The following is an 8,839-nucleotide window of genomic DNA, read 5'->3' as shown; positions in this document are numbered from 1 at the left end:
CTGATCCAAATCCACCTTTCAAACACCAATGCAAGCCCTACCTCCCCCCAGAAGACATCCGTCCTACACCACAAACTCCTATAATTCTAACATAAGTCACTCATTTCTTATGTGCAAATACTGCCTCATGCCCTACTTGCTTTCCCTTGTTACAGCTATTGCTCCTTATGTAAAACCTTGAAAATCATACAATCCAGTAAACTTATAGATTGACCAGAGAAGCAGAAAAGCAAATTGGACATCACTGTGCATTGTACAGTGTGTGTTGTTGGTAGAGGAAAGTGTTGACATCTCTGACATACAAGGGAGAGGTAGAGATCCCAGGTGGATGATCAGAAAAGACTTTGTGCATTGTGTATGAGCAGTTAGGTGGTGTCATTAGATAGCAAAAGCAACAGTACATGCCACCTAGACAGTGCACACGTGCAAAGACCCAGAGGAATGAACACACCTGCCAAATGTTATGGATCCACAGGCAGCAGCAAAGGGTCTGGGGCACAGTGTCAGAGGCAGATGTTTAGTGGAGCCGGGATACCCATGCCTGGTGACTTAGAAACCAGCATGTGAATGGCCTTGCATGCTGAGGTTTAAAGTGTTTTGCATGCTATATAGCACTGGGGCATGATGGAAGAACTTAAGTTAGTTTAGAGTTGCCACCAGTGGAGACCTCAGGAAAAGCACTTTTCTTGTTAGATGAATTGCAAAAAATGGGTTTTTCTTTACTAATTGGCAGATTTGTTGCAGGAATCCAGATAAGAAATGGGGAGGGGCTGGTTTTGTGACACAGCAGGTTAAGCCATCCTTGCAACACTGGCATCCCATACAGGAGTTACTGTTCAAGTCCTGGCTGCCACACTTTGCACCCAGCTCCCTGCTAATTACAGCCTGGAAGAGCAGCAGATGACGGTCCAAGTGCTCAGGCCGCTGCCACCCATATGGAGGACCCAAATGGAATCCTGGATCTTGGCTTTGGTATGGCCCAGCACTGGCTGATGCAGGCGTTTTGGCAGTAAATCAGCAGATGGAGGATATTCTCTTTCTCTTTCTCCCTTATCTTCTCCCTCTGCCCCTCTATCTCTCTTGTGTCTCTCTGTCTTTTGAGAGAATGAATGAATGAGAGAATAAAATAATCAAATAAATAAATCTTTCTTTTAAAGATTCATTTATTTTACTTGAAAGTCAGAGATACACAGAGAGAGAAGTAGAGGCAGAGAGAGACAGAGGTCTTCCATCCGCGGGTTCACTCCCCAATTGGCCGCAACGGCTAGAGCTGTGCCTATCCAAAGCCAGGAGCCAGGAGCTTCCTCCGGGTCTCCCACAGTGATGCAGGGGCCCGAGGTCTTGGGCCATCCTCTACTGCTTTCCCAGGCTATAGCAGAGAGCTGGATTGGAAGTGGAGCAGCCGGGGCTTAAACTGGTGCCCACATGGGATGCCAGCACTGCAGGCGACGGCTTTACCCACTATGCCACAGCACCAGCCCATAAATCTTTTTTTGAAATGAGGAAAGCACAGGTTGCAACATGCCCTTGGTTAGTTCCTGAGATGAGTGCTGTGTCCTGAATAATCACACTAAGTGCCACAAAGGCATGAACCAGGTTCGATTCCTTTATGCCTTCTGTCAGCATTCTCTGTACACGTCCTGCAGAGCAGCAGTGTGTAGTGTGCACATAGTCAATAGTTACCTCTGTCAGGGAGGCTGCATCTAAATAGCTGCTCTTTCTCTTCTTTCTATTTTTCTGGCAGACACAAAATTGGACGTATCTACCACTTAAATGTTTTTTTTTTATTAAATGCCAAGTATATACAACAGAAAGGTTATAAAGACAATTAAATGAACTTCCCATGCTCTTAAAGGACACCGTGAGTATATTGGATACAACTGTGAAAATGTCTTCTCTCATCGCCCCCCTGATGCTAGTCCCCAGTAAACTGTGATCTAAATGCAGAGTCAATAATTGGTCTGCTTTTCTTTATACTTTGATCACATCACAATAAACTCCTGCATAGTGTATGATTGCATTGTGCATATTCTTAAACTTTATTTTTCAAAAGGTTCGGATCATGTGCATTCTTCCAAGACATGTATTTTTTAATTTTGTTTTTCTGACATTCAGCTATACTTAAAACAGTCATTTTCAATACTCTGTACCTTTAACTAAATAAGGATTTTACCTGTGCTTATTCATCACTGAAACAATGTATAGGCAAGCTCTGTTAGGAAATTTCAATATACTATTACAATCTTCCTTTCACAAGTCTTCCAATGATTTTAGTGCTATCTGAATCTGAGACTAGAATCAAAATGTTTAAACTTTTTTTCTGATCTTGATATCAGAAGTGGAAATGCCAGTTGTAGTGATGAGAAGTTTTTGGCATGACTGAGAAATGGAAAAATTATTGTCATTGCCTTTCTCAATGTGACCAAATAATAATTAGGACTTATGGAATGTTTACATTTCTGTGATCATAAAAAATATAGTAAACCAACAATATGTGAGAAATTAGCCTGATGAAGTGAAAGTCTTATGTAAGATTACATATCGCCTCATCATTTTCTTTACATATCTTCATCCTGTATTTATTGATAATAAGAGCAATCAAGGTATCCATAAAGCTATTACTGCCTGCTTCAAAGTTTGTAAATATAACATCTAACCACAAAGCCTAAAGAAACAGCAGAGATTGCAAAATATCCATGTTAAATAAAATTGCAACTATTCTCCTAAAAGATTAGAAATAATTATTCTGGGAAACTGAACGTTCTTCTTTAAGCTATAATCTGTCATCCTATTCTAATGAATTCACCACTTGGTATGCCGTGAGGTTTTGTTCATCAAAGAGCATTTGACATGCTCTCACCTACAGCTATGGTCATTAAAACTGCACCTGCTGACTCCAATCCAAACACAAGGTGAAACTAGGTATCTTTCAGGATGACTTTGAGCAAGGCAATTTATCTGAGCCTCAGATTCTTTTAAATGAGTATTTTCACCCAATCCTCTCTTTCTTTAATAGCCAAGAAGGTCACATGATATCAAACATGCAGATATGTATTATAATCAGTAAAATAATGGAAAAATGTATTCAATGATGATGATGATACTGATGACGATGAAGGCAACACTGATGATGATGGTACTGATGATGACAATGTTAATGAAGATGATAGAGAGGAAAATGAAGAAAAGGATGACTATAATACAGCAGTCAGTCCTCCGTATCTGCAGGTTATACATATTCAGATTCAAACAACCATGAATTGAAAATATTCAAAAAATGAGCTGCATCTGCCCTGAACATGTGCAGCCTTTTTTATCATTTTCCCCTAATCAATACAGTGTCATAACAATATGCTTAACATTTACATTGTAGTAAATATTGTAAGCAATCTAGAGATAATTCAAAGTACAGAAGAAAATGTGCATAAGTTGTTTGTCAATACAGTGTCATTTTATAAAAAATGATTTGAGAATCTGAGGATTTTGATATATGTAGTAAGTCATGGAACCAATTCTCCATGGATGTCAAAGGATGACTGTATTATCCACAAGTAGATAAATCAAAAGGGAATAGGTTTTTTTTTAAAATTGGGAATGGACTGATTCTGAGGCCAGAGTGTTGTTTAGGACATCTGCCATTCTATGAGTCTGCTGTGTATCCCGCTTCCCATGTTGGATCGTTCTCTCCCTTTTTGATTCTATCAGTTAGTATTAGCAGACACTTGTCTTGTTTGTGTGATCCCTTTGACTCTTAGACCTATCAGAGCCATCAATTGTGAACTGAAATTGATCACTTGGACTAGTGAGATGGCATTGGTACATGCCACCTTGATGGGATTATATTGGAATCCCCTGGCCCATTTCTAACTCCACCATTTGGGGCAAGTCCGATTGAGCATGTCCCAAATTGTACATCTCCTCCCTCTGTTTTTCCACTCTTAAATTTAACAGGGATCACTTTTCAGTTAAAATTTAAACACCTAAGAATAATTGTGTGTTAATTACAGAGTTCAACCACTAGTACTAGAACAACAACAACAACAACAACAAATACTAAAAAGGATAAAGTATTACATTGTACATCTAGAGTCAGGACAAGAGCTGATCAGGTCATTGTTTCTTATAGTGTCCATTTCACTTCAACAGGTTTCCCCTTTGGTGCTCAGTTGTCACTGATCAGGGAAAACAAATGATATTTGTCTCTTTGGGACTGGCTTAATTCACTCAGCATGATGTTTTCCAGATTCCTCCAGCTTGTTGCAATCAGCCCTTAAGGCATTCGGATCTGGCTGAAGAACCCATGAGAGTACTGTAGGCATGGAAAGCCAAGATACCATGGAAAAGAAAAAAAAAAAAAGAAAGAAAGAAAGAAAGAAAGAAGAAGACCTAAATAAAAGATCTCTGTTAGTGAGATCCCAGTGGAAAGAACGGGGCCATCAAAGAAGGAGGTACCTTTCTCTGAAGGGAGGAGAGAACTTCCACTTTGACTATGACCCTATCGGAATAAGATCAAAGTCAGCGAACCCTAAAGGCTTCCATAGCCCTGGCAACTCATGACTAGAGCCTAGGGAGATTACTGACGCCATGAACAGGAGTGTCAAATTGTTAAGTCAGTAACAGGAGTCACTGTATATTTACATCCCATGTGGGATCTGTCCTTAATGTGTTGTCTAATGTGTAGTGATGCTATAACTAGTACTGAAACAGTATTTTTACACTTTGCGTTTCTGTGTGGGCACAAACTGATGAGATCTTTACTAATTATATACTGAATCGATCTGTATATAAAGATAATTGGAAATGAAAAAAAAACTGGTGTTAAATTGGAAATGGCATAGAAAATTAATTTTTTTAAAAAAATATTATGTAGGATCTCTGTCTTTAATGTGCTGTACACTGTTATTTAATGCTATAACTAGTACTCCAACAGTATTTTTTTTTCACTTTGTGTTGCTATATGGGGGCAAACTGTTGAAATCGTTACCTAATATATACTAAACTGATCTTCTGTATATAAAGAGAATTGAAAATGAATCATGATGTGATTGGAAGGGGAGAGGGAGCGGGAAAGGGGAGGGTTGCGGGTGGGAGGGAAGTTTTGGGAGGGGGAAGCCATTGTAACCCATAAGCTGTACTTTGGAAATTTATATTCATTAAATAAAAGTTTAATAATAATAAAAAAATGGAAATGGAGAGGAGTATTAGGATACAGCTGAATATTTGAATTTTCTGTCAAATTCTGAGTTGCAAAATGTGTATGTCAAAGTCATAACTCCCAGCACTTCAAAAGGTAACTGTATTTGGAAATAATGTTGTCACATATGTAACTAGTTAACCTCAGATGAGATCATATGGGAAGAGAGTGGGTCTTCAGCTAATATGATTGGTGTCCTTATAAGAAGGAAAAATTTGAGGTAGACACACACAAAGATGATACAACATGGAAACATAAGGATAGTTTGGGATGATATTTCTATAATCCAAAGAATGCCCAGTATTTCCCTCTCCCAAAACAAATAACTACCAGAAATCAGGCAAAAAGCAAGGACAGATTATCCCATACAAGCTTAAGAGGAAGCAACACTCCCAACACCTTGGTTCTGCCCTACTAGGCACAGAGCTGTGAGATGATAAATTTCTGGTTTTAAGCCACCCAACTTGAGGTACTTTATTACTGCAATCCTCACAAGCTAATGCACACATATCCCTGCTTACAATACTTTTTTATGAAAGTACATTGTTGCAGCATTTGGTCAGATATATCAACATCGTTTCAGATGAGAGAATAGATAATCAATACGGTCAGGGAGCTAATGTTATAATATTTCATATACAGGAGATTACTCAGTGGCTAATTAGCATAAAAATAGTGGATTTCGGCCGGCGCCGTGGCTTAACAGGCTAATCCTCCACCTTGCGGCGCCGGCACACCGGGTTCTAGTCCCGGTTGGGGCACCGGATTCTATCCCGGTTGCCCCTCTTCCAGGCCAGCTCTCTGCTATGGCCGGGAAGGCAGTGGAGGATGGCCCAAGTCCTTGGGCCCTGCACCCGCATGGGAGACCAGGAGAAGCACCTGGCTTCTGGCTTCGGATCAGCGCGATGCGCCGTCTGCAGCGGCCATTGGAGGGTGAACCAACGGCAAAAAGGAAGACCTTTCTCTCTGTCTCTCTCTCTCTCACTATCCACTCTGCCTGTCCAAAAAAAAAAAAGTGGATTTCATCAGTGTGCAAAGAGTTTGAAAAAATGATATTTTTTCTTAACTATGAAGCAAAGATAATGTGATGTACTATGCTCAGTGTTGTTGATAATTCATTGAATAACTTCATTTTTTTCCAGTTGAAGACTAAAAGTTAGTAAAATTTTTCTTGAAATGAAGTTGGCAAAACATATTATGTTCCACAAAAGTCCATCTTAAACTTTTGCTAATCTACCATACGGGAATATGGTATGAAATTCTGATACGGAATTATAGATAATTCCTAAGTTATTTCATATTTATTTCTATGTTATTTTAATTAGTATAAGAAAAAAACCTAAATACCCAAATAACATGGGGATGATGAAGTCAATCATAATATGTTTTAATTTTAATTCATTTTAAGAGTGCCTGGCCATTACAGTCATTTGAGGAATGAACCAGCAGATGGATGGGAGATTCTCTCTCTCTCTCTCTCTCTCTCTCTGTCTGTCTTTCATACAAATAAATCTTAACATAATTTGAAAGGATGTTTAAAATATATCACCCAGGTCACCGCCGCGGCTCAATAGGCTAATCCTCTACCTGCGGCACCAGCACACCAGGTTCTAGTCCCGGTCAGGGCGCTGGATTCTGTCCCGGTTGCTCCTCTTCCAGTCCAGCTCTCTGCTGTGGCCCAGGAGTGCAGTGGAGGATGGCCCAGGTCCTCGGGCCCTATACCCCATGGGAGACCAGGAGAAGCACTTGGCTCCTGGCTTCAGATCAATGCGGTACACCGGCCACAGCTCGCCAGCCGCAGCGGCCATTGTGGGGTGAACCAATGGAAAAAGGAAGACCTTTGTCTCTGTCCCTCTCTCTCTCTCACTGTCCACTCTGCCTGCCAAATATATATATATATATATATATATATATATATATATATATACACACATATATATATATACATATATTTATATATCACCCAGTTGCAAACACAAATATCTACCCATAGAAGTGATCCTCAACATCTAATATAGAGAATTCAATGGGGGTGGGGGGCGCGCATCCCAAGTCAGAGCTATTTTCATGATAATACTAAGACAGGATTGGCTTCCTCAGTGTCATTCTTTCACTAGTGTACAATAAAGTTTTTCAGAAGCTATTAAGATGCATCAACATTTTCAGAAAAGGCTCTTAAACTACTCTTCCTTTGGCCAATGTTATATCCATCACAGGCATGATTTTCTTCACGCACTTCAAACAGAACAATAGATCACAATATATTGAATGTGGATGGCAGATGTGAGAAGCCAATTGTTTTTCCCTGTCAGATACTTAAAAGATTTTTAAAACAGTGTAGCTATTTTCACTTACTTTTGTCATTTCTGAAAAATAAAGTATCATCACCAAAATATGTTACTTGGGTTAATTAACATGCAATACTGAAATTGGAGATGACCCCCTAAAATTTATTTAAAAATGTGGCCCCTTAGAGTTCCCCAGAAGTGCCTTCTGGGATGCCACATATGCTACCGGAATTTGGGGTGACATGCAATATCATCATATGCTTAATAATTTCCCAATATTAATAAGCCCGAGAGGGTTCTTGCCTAATATTTAGAGAAGAATTCTAAATACTGGCACTGATAAACGAGGCAGCATGATACATTTTAAGCCTTTATTTAGTGAGAAAGATGCATAGGAGAGTGAGAGCTTTATTTAAGAGAGAGGGGTAAATCTGGGTTCATACCAAGCACCAGGAACCGGCCACATAGAGTAGCATCTAGGCCAGGAAGCCTAGGGCGGGTGGCCAGAAGGCCATGTGCCCTAGAGGCCTAGGGCTACAGCAAGCCCCCTCCTGGCTAGAGGCCTGGGCGAAGAGCAGGGCCAGACACACTGTGTCCCAGGCTTTTAACCCACTTCCAAACGGGAGTGGTTAATTAACCTGATTGGCTGGTGGGCACCCAGGTGTGGCCAGGTTAGGGGCATGAGGTCACACAGGAGCGTGGTGAAAGCGTGGTCTTCCAGCTCACAAATCTAATCAATTTTAACGTATATGCCTGCCTACTTCAAGACTTTTATTACCATTTAAAAAAATAAAGTTTTAATTATTTTGCTTCACTTTACTATCCAACAATAAATATAAAAAACAAAAACTTTGGATTTCTCAATAACTCTTAGGTTATCGAGGGATTCTGAGACAAAAAGTTTTGAGGACCTGTATTACAGAAAATATTATCTCACTTCCATGAGAATGGTTTGGGAGGAATTTGCTGAATTTTTGAGACTATGCTGAGTTGCCAAGAGTTATTATCTATGGTTGTGAGGTGTAAAGGTTATTATTATTTTATCATGTTTACCTATAAATGTTTTAAATATTTTTCACTTTAAAATACATTTATTTTACTAAGATGAAAGGTAACTTTTAAAAAATTTGCCCTTTGATTCTCCACCTTAAAAAAAGTCTTTCTGCCCTTTAGCCATCTTTTAGAGCCAAAATTGCAGTGTCTCTAAATTACACTGGCACAGAGAGTCTCAGCTCATAAAATTCTGCTGTATTTAAATAAGGTCTACAGCACAAATTAGCCACAACCTATATGGAGGTAGAATTCATCAATGTAATTTGCACTGCACAACAATTTCCAAAGCAAAGGCTTTGAAAAC

Source organism: Lepus europaeus, chromosome 13 (genome assembly GCF_033115175.1).
Source record: "Lepus europaeus isolate LE1 chromosome 13, mLepTim1.pri, whole genome shotgun sequence".
NCBI lineage: Eukaryota > Metazoa > Chordata > Mammalia > Lagomorpha > Leporidae > Lepus > Lepus europaeus.
This window is presented reverse-complemented; position numbering follows the sequence as displayed.